Source organism: Salvia hispanica, chromosome 3 (genome assembly GCF_029641045.1).
Source record: "Salvia hispanica isolate PSC_SH4W2 chromosome 3, Shi_PSC_v1, whole genome shotgun sequence".
NCBI classification, from domain to species: domain Eukaryota; kingdom Viridiplantae; phylum Streptophyta; class Magnoliopsida; order Lamiales; family Lamiaceae; genus Salvia; species Salvia hispanica.
Genome location: NC_142694.1, coordinates 54156117 through 54177541, shown reverse-complemented (window position 1 = coordinate 54177541; position 21425 = coordinate 54156117). Strand labels below are relative to the sequence as shown.

At 31.8% G+C, this 21425-nt stretch overlaps 1 non-coding gene and 1 pseudogene across 2 annotated transcripts; both read left to right on the top strand.

Annotated features, from left to right (window-relative positions):
- The first annotated feature begins 2306 nt into the window (after nt 1-2306).
- LOC125215327 (tobamovirus multiplication protein 2A-like) lies at nt 2307-7588 on the top strand (annotated as a pseudogene). The gene is made up of 6 exons (XR_016136760.1): nt 2307-2975; nt 3896-3995; nt 4376-4456; nt 4533-4637; nt 5098-5310; nt 7358-7588. The product of XR_016136760.1 is annotated as a tobamovirus multiplication protein 2A-like (transcript).
- Nucleotides 7589-17705: 10117 nt separating this feature from the next.
- LOC125217204 (small nucleolar RNA Z279/snoR105/snoR108) lies at nt 17706-17810 on the top strand. Its single transcript, XR_007175624.1, has one exon. It is a non-coding gene; the product is annotated as a small nucleolar RNA Z279/snoR105/snoR108 (small nucleolar RNA).
- The last annotated feature ends 3615 nt before the right edge of the window (nt 17811-21425 follow it).

The window sequence follows — 21425 nt, the reverse complement described above, 5'->3', positions numbered from 1 at the left end:
TATAAAATTTATATCTATGTCAAAATGCCATAAGGGTATTATGTCTTGGAGACATTATGTCTCTAAATCACTACTCATAAAAAAAATGCAAACTAAGTTTTTTTTTTCTCTTTGTAGTTTATCATCTGCTTCCTGAAACAACGCAATCTATAATTTATAATCTATAAATATATAAAAGGGGAGTTTTGAAAATAATTACATGAATGCCATTAATAATATAAAAAGATTTTTCTAATATACTTACTATATTATTAAATTTAAATATCATGTTAGCGTAACCTAAAAGAAATATTACTACTATGACTCTTCATTTTTTTCATGATTAACTATCCACTAATGACATTTATTGTCACTTACCAACTAACCTATTAACTTTGGGTAAAGAGATTTTTCTTTTAATACTGTTACTCTTAATGGTTGATCATCAATCGTGTGGTTTATGTTGCTCTAGGTTGCAAAAGACGAAAATAACTGTCTTCTGTTGTCACGAACCTTGAGGTTTTGTTGAAGACCCAGAAACACAAATTGTACATGCTAGTAGTTATCCAGGAGGCCAGGATTACAAAGGTTAGTGGTGAAAGCATTGAGACTGTTCGCATATTGTGAAGTGTCGAATGTATAATTTTTTCATTTAGTGCTTTGTATGAATATTAGGTTGGTGGCACTCTTATTCATTTGTCTTTCCTGGACGTGATATGGGTAGTAGCAGCTACACGGGAAGTAGGCGATGCGGAATATACTATTAGGGTATGCAACCAATTTTTTTTTTCCGGCTAAATGCATGCATATTGATATCGGTTTTATATTTCAATAAATTGCTATTATATAAATTTGCGATTTTAGAACTTGAAATAATAATATTGTTTCTCATTCGGTATGTGTTATTTTTTTTTCTTTTTTTGATTTTATATTTTTTAATAATTGTTTTTTATTTTATATATTTATAAATTTATAAAATTATTTTACAGTATAAAATAAATGTAAATAAAAGAAAATGAGTCGTGCATCGCACGTGTGTGATACTGGCTTGTGTTAAAAACGCAATTTAAGTTTTTTCTCTTTTTATAATATTTTTTTATTTTTTAGAGTGAATAGTGAATACATGTAGTTTGCACATTTTCGATATCTAAGAATATTTGTGAAAAATTGGGTACAAGATAAACAAAAATAAAATAATAATAACAAAAATAAAACAAGAATAAAAACATTAATAAAACACACACATTGTCATTAGTTCAAAACAAAAGATATGAACACTCGTACCAATCATTAACTCTATTATTATACTCTAGTAGTAGTACTATTTACTTTAAATAACTTTTTAAATATTATATTGAAAATAAAATAATTATTTGAATAGAACATATCATTAACTCTTTTTATTTCTCTAGGTTCATTTCAAGGAATTTTGTGACTCCGTCATAAGTTTTATTGCATATTTACAGAAACATGAACACTAAGTGTTTTTGTCTAATAAAACTGCACTAACACACTAGGTGAAATTTCCTTTATCTATAGCAATTTTATAGAAAAATAATACTCCGTAATCATGTAATGAGAATTGTAAATCCAAGGAATTAATTATATTCCACAAATTCCAAATGGATAGCATAACATCATCTAAGGACATTATTATCCAAATGGATAACATAACATCGTCTCAGGACATTGAATAATGTCGTTCATATTAAGGTAATTCTTACATTGACTAATAAATTTAAAATCGAATTGTTTATACATGAGTTATCGCGAATCATTTAGTAATGCCTTTGTTCCATTATATGTGACCATCTCATTCTCTCTTACTTTACTTTCCCTCCACTTTAACTAATTATTAATATAATTTCTCAAAATACATGAGAAAAATAAATTGGGTCACATAAAATGGGACGATATGATTCATGTATTACACTTTCGCTTTTGTAGTTATCCTCATGTATATGACCAAATAACCATAATAAGTGATCTTTACATATAATAATATCTTTTACTATTAGTATTATCATTTATAATGTGAAATTGAATTGAATAATTCTAATAACTGAGACACCACCGAGACTCACAAGCGGCCGAATACAAAAGGGAAAAAAGAAAAAAGAAAAAAGAAAAAAAAAATAAATAGAAACTATTACAATAGAGTGTATACATACTCGCGGCCCACCAAAGGAAAAATAAAACAAGCAATTTTGGCGTCGACAAAGTGAAAGCTACTTTCATAATTCATTTATTTTAATAAATATACAAAATATTAAATCCATTGATCTCTCCATCCATTTTATCTTGAGATGCTTTGATCTGCAATAATTTTCTTGTACGCACTCTCTTGGTTCATTTTCTATTCCACTAGATGATTTTTTTTTATCTGTCGCCACTATCCTTGTTCACGAATGTTGCATTTTTAGTGTTTGTTGATTCCAACAGATTTCACCCTTTTGATAAAAAATTCACAGCATTGATTGTTCTTTGTCGGTTAATCTTTCCGTTTGGTCACTTTCTTGAAATATTATGTGGTTAATTTTGGATGCGTCTATGTAAATTTCATATTCATGTGACGAGCTGAATAAGGCTTAGTGAGATTTGTTGGGTGAGAAACATGGTCTAATTTTGTGGCTTTTAAACCAATCATTTGTAAGTCAAAGTTTTATTCTTATTTATTAAATGAATTTTCCTATGTGAAGTGATTGAGTTGCTTTGCACTTTAGTAGTTGTATCAGAGAGAGCTAAATAGTTGTACATAATGGCATGTAAGGGGTTCTGGGAATGCATGTTGAAGCTTTTGAACTTCTTATTGATGCTTGTGGGTTTGGCTATGGTTGGATATGGCATATACCTATTTGTGAAGTACAAGAACATTGCTTCCTTTGGCGTTGATGCACACCCTCCCCCGTTAAGTCTGGAGCTTGTACAGCTCGGTCGGCCCATGCTGTTAGCTGTGTCTTTGGCTGATAATATTTTGACAAACTACCAAAGGCATGGTACGAAGAGATAACCCAACTCTATCTATAGATGTTCTGCTAATGCATATGTAATGGCTACTTGGAGTATGAGAGTCATTCTTATTAATGCTTTTTGTGTGGTGACTGTGGTCCATTCTTTAGATAGCGTAAAGCCTCAAAGGGATCTGTTCAAGTATCAAACTTGTGGAATTTATCGGCCTATTGATTACTCTGAAAATTTAAATTATTAGTATTAATTGTAAAAGTGATCGCACATCGACTTGAACTCAATAAGATATTAAAAGTTTTCATCGGTTTGTGCAAGCTGAATACGACAAGATAATAAAAAAGTGTTTATGCATTAATATTCTTCTATCCTTTGCTCCATGTATAGTTTGCCTCTAATACAAATCAATGACGAGATCTGGCACCTTTACTAGTGCTTGGAGCTGCTTCATCTTAGAGTAGTATATTATTTATGGGTGTGGTTGATCATACCGTTTCATGTCTAAAGTTTCCTGCTTATCTTTTATTTATATTTTCAATTTGCGTATGGGTCTTCAATTTCTCTGTTACTGTGATTGTTGCTCTCCTGAAATCCATGATTATGATTTTTTATTATATAAGTAATTATCATATTCCTTATTTACATTCTAAGGATGAATACTTATCCTTCTAACCCAATTGTTTTTCATTAATCTCCACTCTCCAAAATCCAATATCGTTTCTTGTGTTTCTAAAATGCAAGTACTTACTTGCTCAGAAAATATGATGTTTGGCAGTATGTCTTTTCGTCTTCTTAATCTTATCGTCTCTGTCTCTCCTTCCATCAGTTGTGCTGGAGACTTGTTAAGAAGCCGTTTTAGAGCGTGAATAAGACAAATGCATTATCTTTCTCATGTATGTTGACGTTTGGTTGCTGGGGATGATTATATTGGCTTCATATGTGCTAGTTGCAGGTTTATTTGTCTCTTCATTGGAATTGGTGTGACTATTCTTTTTGTTGCTTGTTGTGGTTGCATTGGAACGACAACTCGAAATGAGTGTTGCCTGACTTGTGTATCCTTTCTAATATTTATTCCTTATGCTTAAACCTACTGCTCTTTTGATTTTATATCATTGATATGATTGTTGGTGAAAACTGTATGGCTTATGCTCATAGGATTCTCAAAGTCGACTACATAATATAGTGATTTGTTAACTATAAATCATCATCCCTCACTCGGTAGTTTTCAGTTATAGATAAATTTCATGATGCCTTCATAGTTGATGAGAAGTATTATTGACATATGTTGGCTGCTAGGTTTTTTCTTAGTATTGGTCATCTGAATCATTTGTGTGGAAAATAATGCAAGCAAGTTAGTGTGTGGAGTTCCTTAAATAGACATCATGCTTTTTTTGTTCTTCGAAAGATGGCTGAGTTCCTTAAGATAATTTAGTTTTCAATACTAATAGTCTTGTTGATACTGGTGGAGGTGGGATCAGCTGCTTTTATATTCTTTGACAAAAGCTGGAGGGAGGTTAGTCGAATTGAGATGGTTATATTTGATATCAGACTTATTGGTTGTAAATCTAATTCACGAGCTAAGCGTACAGAAAATTCCAACTGACAAAACTGGGAACTTCGATAGAATATATGAATATCTGGAGGACCATTGGGAAATTGTCAAGTGGGTTGCGCTTGGAGCTGTCATACTAGAGGTAATACTACTATTGAATAGTATTAACCATTAACATATTCTTGTATATGAATTGGAATGATTGCTCCCTGCTATGCAAGTAATTTTGATATTTGTGACAGTGTTAGTTGCGACACCAGAAAGACAACACCATAATGTAATAACGATTGGTGATATAAAACCATTAGTTGTTATTGTTATGTCTGACAGTTCCACTACCACTTTTAAGAACGATACCTCTAAGGTTCTTCTCACACATACTTTAGGTAATAGGTATGATTCAAAAGGGTTTTCTTATGCAGTTTTAGCATGTGGGGCAAAGATGATATTATGTTGCTTAGTATCGTCTCAATTTTACCGAAGAGTTAACATAGTGGCTTTGTTTCCAGGAACGAATATTTGACTTTATTGTCTTAAATAGATGATTAAAACTTGAACAATTTTGGTTCTCTTTTATTTTATTAATCACTGTGGAAATGCAGGTAATTACATTTTTGTTAGCACTCATTGTAAGGGCTGCTAATAGACCAACAGACTATGATAGTGACGAAGAATATATAGGTGCACCGAGGCAACAAAACCGACAACCATTAATTAATCGGCAAACTGTTCCAGCCACTGGTGTCTGTGCCGCTAATACCCTTGACCAGCGCCCCAATAGGAATGATGCATGGAGTACGCGTATGAGGGAAAAGGTGAAAATTCTTGTTCTGGTTTACACATTAAATAGTTCATTGACTTTTTGATCTGTATTATGTTTTGCAATTACACTCATATTGAAGATATATTGAATTAAATGGTTATAACATTGCTCCTCTCCACCGGCCTAAGCTTGTAAAGGAGACAGTTACATAATATGCAAGCCTTAATATTCTTCTCGACCAACATAAACTTTTAAATGAACTGTCCAATCAACAATGCTAAAGTGCTTATAAAAAGAAAGAAAGGAATGCATATTTTATAAGCATGATATGCCTTGATTTTAGTCTTATAGTTATGTTTATTAGTTATACAAATGAGTCTAATTTTAGAGTTATGTCAAATAATTAAATTTTGTCAGAGATGGTTAGTAAATGACAACTTATCCTCAATGGAAAGCATGAATGATTCTAGTTTAGGTTATTAGGTAAGGATAACTCCTAGCATGATCCGTTTTTACCAAGTCCATATTAAACAGAAAATGAGAATAAAAAAAAAATAGTTTTCTGCTAAATAATCTGCTGGGGTCAAGACTATATAATGCTTATGACAACCTATGGTATTGAGAATGTTTACTAACTATTTGTAGTAGGAATTTGCTATAGGTAAGTAAGATGCTTAAATGAAATAAACTAGTATGGTATCTTGTGTCTTGACTTCACGATCATAGTATTGGAATGCCCTAGATGTGTATTGTGGTTTTGAACTGATGGTACCATAGTTTGAGTCCTCTCATGCCACTGTAGACCATACCATGCATACCTGTCAGCAGAGGTGCAAGCTTGACACCTAGTTTAGACTAATTGAAGGCACGCTTCGTTTTCTCTTGCTTTCAATTAATGCCTAAGGGACATGCTCGACTGATATATGAAATATTCTAGGTTGTTTTTTGTTTTTTATGAAATGCCAGAAAGAAAACTACGATTATTTGAAAGAAACTTATTTTATTCTTCTACGTCCTCAAACAAAATTATGCTCTTGAGAAAAATGGAATTATGTCCGCATTTAAATATTTCATTAGCCATATTAAGTTATGTAATTCTATTGAGAGTGTTATGAGGATGTTAAGTAACACACAAATTGAAAGTTATATGTCGTTATTGCATAGATTTAAATGTGGGTAATTTGTAACTTTGGCCAAACATTGAGACTTTGGTGCCATTAATCCAATGAGAGATTTAATTTTATTATGTATGTTCAATAATATATTTAGCTATTACGACCGACTTAGTAATTTTACAACACAAAATCAATGCAACTATTATATGCTTAAATCAAATTTTATATTATTAATATACCTTGTATTATATTTTTTAATGAAAGTTTACATTGGTTTGTAAAATAGTCTGTTGTTGGTTGTCAGCCATAGTGGTAGCAACTTCATTATGATTTAATAATAGTCTGTTGTTGGCTTGAACTTTAGGACAAACATTAAGGTTTTTAGTCGAGGTATGCAATAAGAATAGTTAGTAGACTATAATTGTCTATTTAAAATTTTCCTAATTAAATTACAGTTTTTACATTCTAAGAACCTTTATTTGTCTACAACTTTGTACGTACTTCATATTTATATGCATTTGGGTCATTCATGCTGTAAATCTATATGATTCGCAGTCTCTAAAGTCTGTCTGTTTTATATTGTATTGAATTTCCCAACATGAGAGATCTTAGAGTGTGATCAATTTTCTAGCACTTTTGACACTGTTGCATAATGTTAGTAGTCTTTATATGAAATATCGTCTTTTTTGATTTCACAGTCCTCGACCTATAAAGCACGAACCTTTCACAGTATTTGATTGTGTCTTGAGAATAGATTAAACCTCAACTAGACAGATCTCCTTATTATAAGCTAATGTGTTTTTTTGTGTCATGCTTTGAACCCTCTTACAGATGTGTCTTCCCATCAATTTTATTTTCAATCCAATAACAACTTGAGTGATATAAATGTCATCATTTCATTTCTCTTATAAGTGAATATAGTGATATTAATATTATCATTAAAATTCTACATCTGAAGTTACTTATTCATTGTTTGTGAAACAGTACGAATTGGACACCTCAAAGTTCACATACAACCCCTCTGAGGCAGGCAGGCACCCGCAAGCTGCCACACAACCAGTTGAGGAAGGGAGTCGCTGCATGATAATGTGATGTTGATGCTTGGTTTTGCACGAATTGGTTTATTCTGAACCGGATTGTAATTAACTGGTGTGATATCTTTGTATCTTGTGAGCTCAGTACTAGACAAAAATACGATTTGCCAATCGGCATTCATTTGAAGTCTTGTTGTTTCCCCCTTCCGTGAATGTTTCTCTCAACTTTTCAGAAAGAGCGGTTTGCCATCATGATACTTTAGGCAGATTTTTGGGTGATATGTTATTATGTTGTGCGAAGTGAATTGAGGTATTCCTTTTACATGGAAGTATTTTGTTATTGGATTCAATATTCATATTGCTGCTGACTTGCTGTGATATAATCAACTAGACTGATAATAGGGCTGACAATTTTTGACACGACACGATAACACGACACGAACCCGCATGAAATTAATGGGTATGTGTCAAGGCTTATTGAGTTCGTGTCCTTATCGTGTCGACACGATAAGGACACGAAAACTTCGTGTCGTATTCGTGTTCGTGTTACACGTTAAGAAATAATATTTATATATTATAATATTATTATTTTATTATTTATTTTTAATTTTTAAAAATTAAATTTAATATAAGAAATAATATTTATATATTATAATAATAATATTATTATAGTGTTGTTATCGTGTCGTGTCATATATTTGTTGTTATCGTGTCGTGTTGACCCGAAGTGGTTCGTGTCATGTTCGTGTCTGAGGGTAGCGGGTCGTGTTCGTATTCGTGTTCGTGTTTGGAGTTTTCTTAATGGGTCGTGTTCGTGTTTGTTGTTACCGTGTCGTGTCATTATCGTGTCGACATGATAACGACACAACACGTACGATTTGCCACCCCTAACTGATAACATGGATGTTTGTCGATTGTTTAAAAAATTTATCATCTTATAAATTTTTAGTTCTAATGCTAAATGTCCAAGCTAGCCTATAGTGGAATAATCTACATCTATTTATAGGTTTAGATCCATGCAAAACTATATCTAGATACAAAAACTAAGGACAAAATCACATAAAGGGCATTATTAAGTCAATGTTAATTTATTTTTAGATCATTTTATTAAAGGATGATCTAAATTGATCCAACAATGACATCAAACTCAAATTTTATAAAATGATCAAAAAATGATTAATAATGATCTTCCATGTTTTTGGTTAATTATTGACCATCAGATCACATAATCTTAGGACCATGGTTTGGCCTGCATTTCTGTATTAAGACACATCATTTCCCTATCTATACATACATACATATATAAAAAGGAAGTTTTGGGAAAAAGAACAAGATTGTCATTATGAATATTTTAATTGAATTGATAAATGCTTTTTTAGTTATAATAATTGAGAGAATTTAAAGTGAAAAGGTTTTAGTCATTTTAAAACATAAATTGAATACCTATTTTATTGAAGGAATTTATATTTATTAATGGAATTGAAAAGATTTGGGAGCTAATGACTATAGATCTTTTTTTCAGGCTCGTTAGTATAAAGATTGATAATCAAGATTCTTATTATTTTGCTATTCATCTTCGGTACAGTGGAATGCAGGATGATGACGATAATGACTGATTTCTGGCTAAATTCTATAAATAGTGCATTCTGGAAATCGGCTTCCACCGATAGGGTTTTTTTTTTTTTTTTAAAAATTTCTGTAAATAGGTGTTGCGCATTCTAAGAATGTGTATTTGAAATACGCATTCTTAGAATGCGTATTTCAAATACGCATTCTTAGAATGCGCAACTAAGCTGAATTCGGCAGTCAACCAGAAAAGTCAAAATTCAAACTAAATACGCATTCTTAGAATGCGTATTTCAAATACGCATTCTTAGAATGCGTATCTCACTTGAATTAAATTGGGGCAAATCGGCCAGAACAGAACGCACAACAGACACGCTGCTTCTTCGATTCTGCTGCTTCTTCTTCGCCGCCGCTCCCGTCGACCTGCCGCCGCCGCCGACGTTCTCCCCCCCCCCCACCCCACCCCACGGTATGTATACCTCTGCCCGATTCTTGGAAGGGATTCGCGGGCAAGGAGGCTGGAGTTCGCGCAGAGGGCAATGCTTCTGCCCGATTCTGTTATGGACTAACTTTATGAAGGGGAGATACGCATTCTAAGAATGCGTATTTAGTTTGAATTTTGACTTTTCTGGTTGACTGCCGAATTCAGCTTAGTTGCGCATTCCAAGAATGCGTATTTCAAATACGCATTCTTAGAATGCGTATCACCCATTTCCAGAAACAAAAAAAAAAACCTACCTATTGGTGAAACGATTATTGTAGAAGACCCCATTTATAGAATTTAGCCCTGATTTCTTGAAGATATTTATGGAGCATTTAAGAAATTGAATGAAATCGCTAAGTGAAGAAAAACAATTATGATACTTTATAAAATGGAAGTGGATCCCTGCTGTGGTGCAAAACGGTGGCGTTTCATTCATTTGCTTCATCCTCTATTTAAATAATGATTTTGGCTACTCTACATTCTACAAAGAAAACGGTTGCTTTGTGTCTCAACTTTTTCATCAAACTTTAATCTCTTTCATCCCCTATTTAAATAATGATTTTGGCTACTCTACAATCTATAAAGAAAACGGTGGCTTTGTGTCTCAACTTTTTCATCAAACTTTAATCTCTTTAAATCTATACATATATAAAAGGCGAATTTTGGCCTTCTTTTGAAATATTTATAAGTTTTGAATATAGATTTTAATATTTATAAGTTTTGGGTTCCATAACATTTTTTCCTTGATTTTATTATCTTTAAATGATGTAACCGCTCTAAGAACAAAAAAAATTGAAGAGGTCGTGCACTCAATAGTCTCTTTTCTTAATGATTATGGAAACCGTTCTCCATTGAATTACCTTAATATTTGGTGTTGAAAAATAATTAAATTACAACCGTTTTACACCTAATTCAAATCCATAATTGAAAAAATCATGTAACTGCCGATTGTAGACCTTAATTTCGCATTTAATATAAATCCATTACTAAAAGAAGTTTGAAGGTTATAAAAGGGGAAGTATCCATGATATATTTCGAATCAAAATTTTTTCTGCTATCAAATCTGTGACTTTTTAATTCTTGATATATTAGTCTTGCTATTTCTATGTAAATATTGTATATACATATATGCAGGATTTATAGACGAGAGAATACTGTCGATTCTGCAAAACTATGGCATTAGAGGCTGTAGGGCAGTAGGTAATAGAGAATCCTTTTAATGTTTTTGGTTGAATTTGTGTACAATGATGATATGGAGAAATCAAAAGCGAAGAAAAGTGATGTTGGTGGTGTGAAGTTTTGTATTCCTGTTTCTCATTCGTCGTCGGTGAATTTTCTGGCAATTAAGTATGATGGAGGCGATGGATTCTTCTTTAGGGTTTATTTTGGCGCAGAATGGAAGGTTGATTATTTAGTGTATTTGTATTAACACTAAATGTATGTTGTAGTAGGTTTATAATTTATGGTACAAATTATATGTGGGGAAGGATCCCCAGCTGTGCACCTGCTATGCCATTTCTCACAGGCAATAAATCAAAGAAAAGAAAAAAGAAAAAGAAATAAAACAAGCGTTGCTGCGTTTTGTTCATAGAAAGCAGCCCCCTATTGTGCACAGCAGGAGATCCATTTCCATTATATGTGTACAACGTCGGTTCATTTGCTATAAATTTATTAATTTGTAGTGACTCATTTTATGTTTCTAAAATTAATTTTTTTGTTGATGTGTTGATGATAGGTCCATAGTTATTCTCTACCTAATCGTGTGTTGTTTGTATCATAGTAAATTGAGTTGTTTTTCCATATGATCTAAGTCGCAATATGTTATGAAATTTTCGTAAAATAGTATTTTGGTTTTATTCAATAGATTTACTATATTTTTAGAGCATTTAGGATTTAAGTAAAATTAATGTGTATTTGCAAATATTTTTATTATATTTATTGTTATGACTATATAATTTTTATATGAAGTTTTATTTAGTGTGTATCACATTATTTGTTACGTGGAGTAGTTAATTATGTTTATAAATAGGTTTATAAATCAAATAAAATATCTGTGCATCGCGCAGGTGTGTTACTAGTTGCTTTAATATCCAACTAATCCATAGTAAATTAGTAATCCATATTTTAAGTGATTTATGTTGAACCATGATTTTATTTAATAGCAGTTCATTACCATTGAACTATCATTAAAATTTATGGATTATTTATTTTACTAATTAACATTTCATAATTTTATATTCACTTGATGCTCATTTAAATTTTACATATTTAACCATTATAATTAGGACTGACAATTATTAACATGACACGATAATTCGACATAAATTCGTATGAATATAATGAATTTGGCTCAAGCTTTTACTGGATTTGGGGTTCATATCGAGTCGACGCAATAAAAGTCCGATGATTTCGGGTTGGGTTTGGGTTATCATATAACAATTAGAATTATTAAACTAAAAATATTATACATTATATTACTATTATTTAGATTTAAATCGGATAAAGTTTTGATCATGTTATAACAAACTTTAACTGTGTAATCATATAATATCATGTTCTGATCGTTATCGATTTATCGTGTAGTGTCAAACTATTTGTATAGTTACTTACGGAAATGTGTTTTCAAATTTGATACTCCCTCCGTCCGCGAATAAGAATCTCGTTTTGCCATTTTTATCTGCCCACGAATAAGAGTCCCCGTTTATTATTTCTATAAACGATAAAAGGCTCCACATTCAATTTCAGGCACTCCTAAGCTAAATGATTAGAATTTCTTATCCATTTAGAATTACAAATGATTGAAAATATCAAAAAGTATGAACCACAATCTCATGTCCTTTTTGTTTGGTTTCTTTTTCATATCTCGTATCCTTCAGAGTTCAGATGCTACATATTTATACTCCAAAATTAAAGCATCAAAATTTACTCCAAAACTTTTTCACTTTCTCCGTTTATTCATCATAATAATCAATTTTTTTCTACAAACCTTTTCACTTCCTCATCAATTCATCATCATAATAATAAAAAACTATTTGACTCTCCCACTTATTACATGATTGTATGTTATTTTATAACATACGCTTTTATTTTATAACAGTTAAAGTGGAATTTACATTTTTTTTTAATTTTATACTATTATCATAATATTCATTATGCTAAGAATCATAATTCAATAGTACTTCTACTAATTTGATGTAAGAAACATATATAATCCAATAATGTAACGTTCACATCTATATTTAGTATATTAAGCTGTTACTAACATGGTTACAAAAATTAATATTAAAAAAAATCTCTTCAACTTCCTCTAATTATTATGAAAATGAATACTAATTTTAACTTCAATAATTTTATTAAAAAAATTCATGATGACATGTTTGTTATTTTCTCCAAAACTTGCCTCTATACATATATAACAAGAAAGTTTTGGGAGAAATCACAAAAATGCCATTGTAATTTATTTAAATTTATGTAATAACTTTTAGTACAAATACAGTTAGTGCAAAGTTGAAATTTTTTTGAGCAGTTACGATTTTTTACTTTAAAACATATGTTAAAATTAATGTCCTTTGACATTTCCATTAAAACAATCTTTCAATGCGACAGTTTTCAAAATAGAAGTAATGACTTTTATTATTTGCTAGAGAAAATGTTACTATATCAATACATTTAATGGGGAGTTCCAATATATTAGTACGTTATTTATGTAAATACAACTATATATAAGTGAGGAAAGTGAAAAGATTTTGAAAATGGTCAAGTGAAAAGGTTTTAAAATAAGATCCTCATATATTTGTGTGAACAATAAATAGGTATTTGATAGCTAGAAATTCATTCACTCACCCGGCCCCCGTGCCTGGCGTCGCGGCCTCCCCACAATGCATCGCGCCTCCCACCGGCACCGCTCCCCTATTTGGCTTACAAAGGTAGTATAAATGTTATAAATTGACGTTAGTCTTTGATTGCTCTTTCAACATGGAGGAAGTATTGTTCACAATGGTGCGTTGTATCCTTCTCTAACCTTTCTTTATTTTGTTTTCTCTCAATATTATGTTGTTCCATTCATACAATGTTGAAGATTTAAAATGTCATATAACATGTTCAACGCAAATATTTATCATCTATACATACATAAAATGGAGGTTTAGAGGTTTAAAACTGTTATAATTAATACTCCTTATAATGAATAGTTTCTTTTTGTGTGCACATAGGCACAATCGCAAGTTGGCAAAGTGACTTTTCTTATTGTGCATTAAATTGAGAAATTTAAGATATCTACATTTTACATCCATTAAAAAAACCTTTTGAATCATCAAATATAAATTGGGGAGTGAATAGGCAACCAACATTTAAATATTAGTAAAAAATAATAATACTGATCACCATATATGTTTCATCATCAATAACAATAGAAGAAATAAGAAGAATATGTAGATTTGAAGAATCAACTCTCATTCTACCTAATTAAGACATTAGTCTTCTCTTCATTTTACAACCAATGCTAATAAAACAAGAATATGGTCAATTGAATCGCAAAGACTTTTTTAGCAAACTATATTACACTATGAAACAAAATAAATCTCTATAAATACTTAGTAGCATTAACATAATAACTTTTTTTTAATAAAAAATTTCAACAATAACAAAATATAAAGATAAGAACTCCAAGCTAACCATAGCAAAATTTGGTTTAGAAATTAGTGTGTATTTTATGGAATTCTATAGTCATGAACTCTTGCGGATTGCGATTTTTAATATTGGACTTCTTGCACAAGTTTATACCCATAAACCCTTGCATATTGTGTTTTTTAACAGTGCAAATGCAAAATTTTGTTTGCACTGTATACAAACTCAAATATTTTTTGAAATTGCAATTAATAAAATTGGCATGAAAAATTACAGTACTAACCTTTTTGCAATTAGTAATATGCGGTAGAAAAGAGCCAAAATTCCAAAATAAAAATGGCATGAATAATTAAATTATAATTACAACTTTTTGCAATTAATGACACGGGGAAGAAAAAAGTCAAAATCTCAATTTAATTTTTCATATCATTAATTGCAAAAAGTTGTAACTGTAATTTAATTTTTCATGTCATTTTTAAATTGGGAGTTAGGCTCTTTTCTTCCGCATATTATTAATTGTTAAGAGTTGTAGTTGTATTTTTATTTTTCATGTCAGTTTTATTTTGGGATTTGACTCTTTTTTTTCCTCGTGTATTTTTAGTTCTAGAAAGTTATAATTGTAATTTAATTTTTCATGTCATTTTTACTTTAGAATTTTGACTCTTTCTTCCAAAAAGTTCTAAACCCACTACTGAAGTTGTTATGGTGGAGAGAACCATAGGCCGACGATCCAAAGCATCAACCACTGTTCTGATTTGTTTGCCTTATGTTTAATTAAAACTTGGAGTTCTTGCAAAATTTCAACCCATTTGGCATGTAAAGCGCTTAGCTTCTGGCATCGGAGGTATTTCAAAGCCTCATGATTAGAATATAATACGAACTCTCTAGGTAGGAGGTAATGACTCCAATGGTCCAATGCACAAATTATTGCATAAACTTCATTTTCATAAGTGGAGTACCTCAAAATGGTATCTTACAATTTCTCGCTAAAGAATGCTATATTGGTCATCCACCTTGGCTTAGCACGGCTCCAATGCCTGATCCCGAGGCATCACATTGGCCTCAAAAATAACAACACGTCTACGAGATGGTCGCAGGAGTGGGAGGTTGAATTGGGCATTAAAATAAAGAATTTGGTAATTAGTAGTATAACCTAAATCGATCTATATATTTTATGCTAAAACTTCTGGACTTTGTACTTTTATGGTGTGTTTATATACGTCACATGTATCTGAAAATGGATATTCTATTATATAGGTAATTGAATTAGGAGGAAAGCCAACCTTCATACAAATTTTGCAGACAACTCATTGCCTTGCCTAGGTTATGTTTTTGGCCCATGAGTCTTATGTGATGTGATGTCGATGCATGAAAATGTGATGTCGATGTTTGGTTTTGCACGAACTGGTTTATTCTGAACCGGACTGTAATTAACTAGTGTAAGATCTTTGTATCTTGTGAGATTAGTACTAGACAAAAATACGATTTGTCAGTCGACATTCATTTGGCATGAAAAATTCTAGTAACTTTTTGCAATATGCAGTAGAAAAAGAACCAAAATCTCAAAATAAAAATGGCATGAAAAATTAAATTACCGTTACAATTTTTTGCAATTAATGATATGAGGAAGAAAAGGGTCAAAATCTCAAAATAAAAATGACATGAAAAATGAAATTACTTATACAACTATTTTGCAATAATTGTATCATTAATTGTAAAAAGTCGTAACTGTAATTTATTTTTTCATATCATTTTTATTTTGGGAATTTGACTATTTTCTTTAGCATATTATTAATTGTAAAAAGTTGTAGTGGAATTTAATTTTTCATGTCAGTTTTATTTTGGGATTTTAACTCTTTTCTTTCTCATATATTATTAATTCCAAAAAGTTACTTCCTCTGTCCGCGATAGGAGTCATGTTTTTTCATTTTAGTCCATCCGCAAATAGGAGTCCCGATTCACTTTTACCATAAATGGTAATAGGGTCCCACCTTCCACTAACTCATTTCACTCACATTTAATTTAAAACTAATATAAACAAGTGAGACTCATTTTCTACTAACTTTTTTTCACCCACTTTTCTTAACATTTCTTAAAACTCGTGTCATCCATAAATAAGACTCCTAATGACGGACGAAGGAAGTATAATTGTAATTTAATTTTTCATGTCATTTTTATTTTAGAATTTTGTCTCTTTCTTCCAAAAGTTTCTAAACCCATTACTGAAATAGCTATGGTGGAGAGAACCATAGGCCGATGATCCAAAGCATCAGCCACTTTATTTGATTTGCCCGACTTATGTTTGATTAAAACTTGGAAAACTTGCAAAAATTCAACCTATTTGGCATGTCGAGCGTTGAGCTTCTGCTGGCATTGGAGGATTTCAAAGCCTCATGATCAGAATATAATACGAACTCTATCCAATGGTCCAATGCATGAATTACTGCATAAATCCCTTTTTATAAGTGGAGTATTTCAATATGGCATCTTACAATCTCGCTAAAGAATGCTATTGGGCGTCCATCTTGACTTCACACCGCTCCAACGCCTAATCCCGAGACATCATATTCGGCCTCAACTCAAGAATAACAACGCGCCTAGGAGATGGTCGCCAGGAGAGGGAGGTTGAATTGACCATTAAAATAATGAATCTGGTAATTAGTAGTATAACCTAAATTCATCTGTATATTTTATGCTAAAACTTTTGGAGTTTGTGCTTTTATGGAGTAGTAGTATATTTGTTTGTTTATATACATCATATGTATCTAAAATGGATAATGTATTACGTAATTGAATTAGGAGGAACGCCAACCTATGCCTTCAGCCTTCTTACAGATTTTGCAGACAACTCATAAGCATTGCGTTGCCTAGGTTATGTTTTGGGCCGGTGAGCCTTATGTTTTCTGGTTTAATAAAAACTTGTCATTTAACTACAAAGAAATAATGAATTTTGTAAGAAGATGAGTTCCAGAAACCGATTGTCTTATGAAAAAAATCTTGAAATTATTTGTTGCGGGTAGATTTTATGCAGGCTCAAAATTCTGAAGACTTAAATTTCTTGGCTACTTATTCTGGATTTGTAACTAAAAGCATAGACCCACACTTTGTTTTGCTGATTTATTACGGTATAGAACTATAGATGCATATGATATGGAGTAGTATAACTTCAATTGCTTTATTTACATTATGATTCTGCAGGCAAATTAATGGAAATGATGAAGGTTGGCAACATGGCTTGTCCTTCACTTAGCGCGGGTTATCAAAGTTTCTTCAACGCATTTCATGGAAAAAAAGGAGTTGTTTTAGCAAACAAATTAAGTACTACTACATTTAAGTAAGAAAATGTGTTTTACATGATTGGTGTTCGTATAATGTCGTATTAAACCAAACATATGTTTATTTTATAGTCGATTGAGGCTAATACGAACATACGATCACCCCATTTGTTTGAAATATTAGCATATGTTACATTTGATTTTGAACTAGTAGAGGAAAAAAGTATTAATAAAAATGAGATTCATTCCTCCCACATCGAGAGTGGAAGAGAGAGGGTAGTGGGAGTGATTATAAAATGGTAATGATGGTTTAGTGGAAAATCATGATCCTTCAGGCAAGTTTTGAGGGGATGTGATGAGTGGTAAATCCTCGCAAATTAAATAGGCGAGATGGGTGTCTGCTCCGCCTGTTTTACGACAATTAGGCGCTCTCACTTCAACCATCTGATCCCTCTTGTCCTGGACTTCTTTTATTTGTAAATCTATTTCCTATGTTAAGTTGTTTTTCTTACTCTTTGTTTTAATACTCTTTCACCCTACCTCTCAATATCAAAAAAGAAGACTACTTATAGACACTGCACAGCTCCACGCTGTGCATAGTTTAGTCATGTATCAAACAAACAGTCATATTAACAAATCTAATCCTTGGATGAGCACTGAATAAATGGTCAACTTCTTCAATACTATGGAACCCTCAACATTTCAATAAGTCTATCAACTTCAAACCAGATTTGAATTTTGAAGTTGGTAAAGGTTTTTCTTTAACATATCAGAGGCATTGTGCTCCATTGACACCTTTGCAATCCATGTCCATTCTCTACTGAATTGTAGTAGTATATATATGCTCGCTCCTTTCATGAAAAGTTTGGTGCTTTGCCAAACATAACACTAGAACTATCACAATTCATATAATACAAAATCTTCAAGGATACCTTTCAACCAGAAACTCTCCTTCATAGATTCTTTTTATCAATGCAATGTATTCGGCTTCAGTCATTGATTAAACCACTATTGATTATTTGATTGCAAGACTATATTTATCAGCAATCACTCAATCTAATCCAACTATTCACTTTTTTAATATTTAATTAATTTTTATCTTCTCCACATCATTAATACTCATCCAACCCAATCATATTCCTTTTTTGATAGTTTATCAATGACTATCCAACCACACCATTATATTAATACATTTTTTATTTGTTATTACACAATAAAATTTATAAAAAAATACAATAAATAACAAAACAAAAATTATAAAAATAAACAAATAAAAAAAATTACAATAATTGAAATACGAAAGTGAGAAGAAGGATTATATGAGGAGAAAAGATGAGATTTTTTTGTGCAAAACTATAGCAAATGTGGTATCTATTTATAGAGAATGAAAAATCATTACTTTTGACATAAATTTTATATTTTTTTAATATAACATATTAAAAATATAAACAATTTAAATAAAAGTATTTGTCAACCAATGAGATTGTGCCAACACAATCTCATTGGCTGACTTACTAAAGAGGCAGAGAGACCCTTGGACCTTGGTCTTTGGTGCAACCACGGTTTAGGAGAGAGAGATCCTTGTATTTTTATTTTTTTTAATCTATCAATATATAAAGAGACAGTTTTTTGGAGGCCCATGTGGCACACTTTTGGGCGGGAAAACTATCTATTGGGCAATCTAAAAGACAAATATTATTGGATAAAAATTGGTCCAATGAAATGCAGAAAAATTGGCTTCTACAAGAAGTTTAAGACATTTATATAGACAACATTAATTGAATCTGCATTTTTGTGGACTGATTTTCTGAATTTTGATTGCAGCATAGCGTGGTGCTTAGAATCCGGCGACAGATCCGACGAGAGGGTGGCAGGCTGAGGGAGACGGGGCGGTGGCAGAAAGGCGGCGGCTGGCCGAGAGGATAGGAGGGATTCGGAACGAGAGAGATGGGAGGAAAGTTGAGAAGATGAGAAAGAAGAGGAAGGAGAGAGAGAAGTACGGCGGCGACAACAGCAGATTCATTCAAAGATCTGATCTTTCTCGCTGGAGAATAAGAAAAAGGAGAGGAAAAGAGAAGAGTGCCAGAGTCGGGAGATGAGGGAGCTGGCGGGTGAGGTGAGCCCGGCGGCGGCTGAGGTTCGGCTGTGTGTTGAAGGGGCACAAACTGGAGGTACTACTGCGGCGACATGGAGATTGTTGTTCAGTGGGCCGACGGACAAGAGGAGTTGCCCAGCGGCTGCGGCAAGTTGGTGTTTTGCGGGTTCCACCGATTAGAGGGAGAGATAGAGAAGGAAATGAGGGAATGAAGGAAGCAGTTGGCGCTGCTCACCGGCGATGTGTGTGAGGCGGCGGCGGTTAATGGAGAGAGACGGTGAGAGAGAGTGAGAGTGGCGCATCATTAGTTTAGGGTTTCATAAAATGTGGCTGTTGTATACTAATTGGGCTCTAATTTGGGCTTTTAGTGTATGATATAATTTCAGCTGTAACATTGTAGTAGTAGTATAGATTTTATAATTAATGTTTTTATTTATTTAAATAGCATTTTAATTTGGGTGTTGAACTCTATTATTATTATTATTATACTTTAAATGGTTCTAATTTAGACTTCTAAATTATTGTATTTTGTATAATATATATTTTATAAGTTAAATTATTTTTTAATTGAATAATTTGAGTTTTAAATTTGGGTGTCATGACTATAATATTATTATGTCTTAAAAGTTTGGTTTTATTTGACTACTAAGTATTACTATTATTTATTCGTTCAAATAGGTTGGTTTTATTTGACTACACTCATATCAAATATTAAAGGGATATTGGCATCTAATATCACGAAATTTTCAAAAAGTTGAGTTTTTCCTACGAACTTTAAAATTGACAAATAATATCACGAACTTTACACCGTGTTTGTTTTTTCCCACGAATGAAAAAATTCCCACAAATAATATTATGATACAGATTTTTTTTCGTAATTTCTCGACAACAATTTTGAAAGCTTCAAGTTTTTCAATCTTTGAAGATAGTTTTTCTTGAAGCACGCCCTCCAAAATTATTCTTCAATCTATTAAAATAACATGAATTTTTTCATTCGTGGGAAAAAATAAACTCGGAGTAATGTTCATGATATTATTTGCCAATTTTAAAGTTCGTGGGAAAAACCCAACTTTTTGAAAGTTTCGTGATATTAGATGTCAATATCCCAATATTAAAATAGTATATAATCATCTGCTAAAATATGAAATGTTTCTATTCTTTTTACTTCTCAAAAATTTGGAATATGTTTATACTGAATTCAAATATGGCTAAACCAAATAATTATGAAACACCAATAAATAATGATATAAAGTGAAACTAAATTAATATCATTATCAAAAAAATAACAATATTGGTATGTCTTATTCTATTTCATCCACACATCTCCTCTTTTGTTATTTCTTTTATTTTATACTACACTCATATCAAATATTAAAATAATATATAATCATCTACTAAAGAGTGGGTCGAAAGAAGTATAATTGTACAAATAATTTTTTGTCGTTGTTTATAATATTACAAATACTTATGTTAATTACTCCCTCCGTCCCCTATTAAGAGTCACACTTTGACCGGATACAAGTTTTAAGAAATGTAAAGAAAAGTTGTTGAAAAAGGTGAGAGAGATCCTTGTATTTTTATTTTTTTAATTTACATGATGACATGGCGGTCGGTCAAAATTTACCGATAAACATGGTGTAAGCTAGTCTTCCATATCACAACCAATCTAAAATTAAAGAGTTAACATGAAATCTAATTGAGACCTTTTGTCGTATTTATAAAATAACCATAGGATTCCTTCTTCCTATCTCAAAATGCAAGTTACTACCCTTGTGAGTGTTTATAGTGAGATCATTGTAGTAATAAAATGAAAGTGTTGAGTTCATTTGTAGCAGATATAAATGAGAGGCATGCATTATTTGGTCCCACTGTCCCACATCGAGAGCGGAAGAAAGAGAGGGTATTGGGCGTGATTACAAAAGGGTAGAGATGGGTTTGGAGTAGAGCATGATCCTTCAGGCAAGTTTTGAAA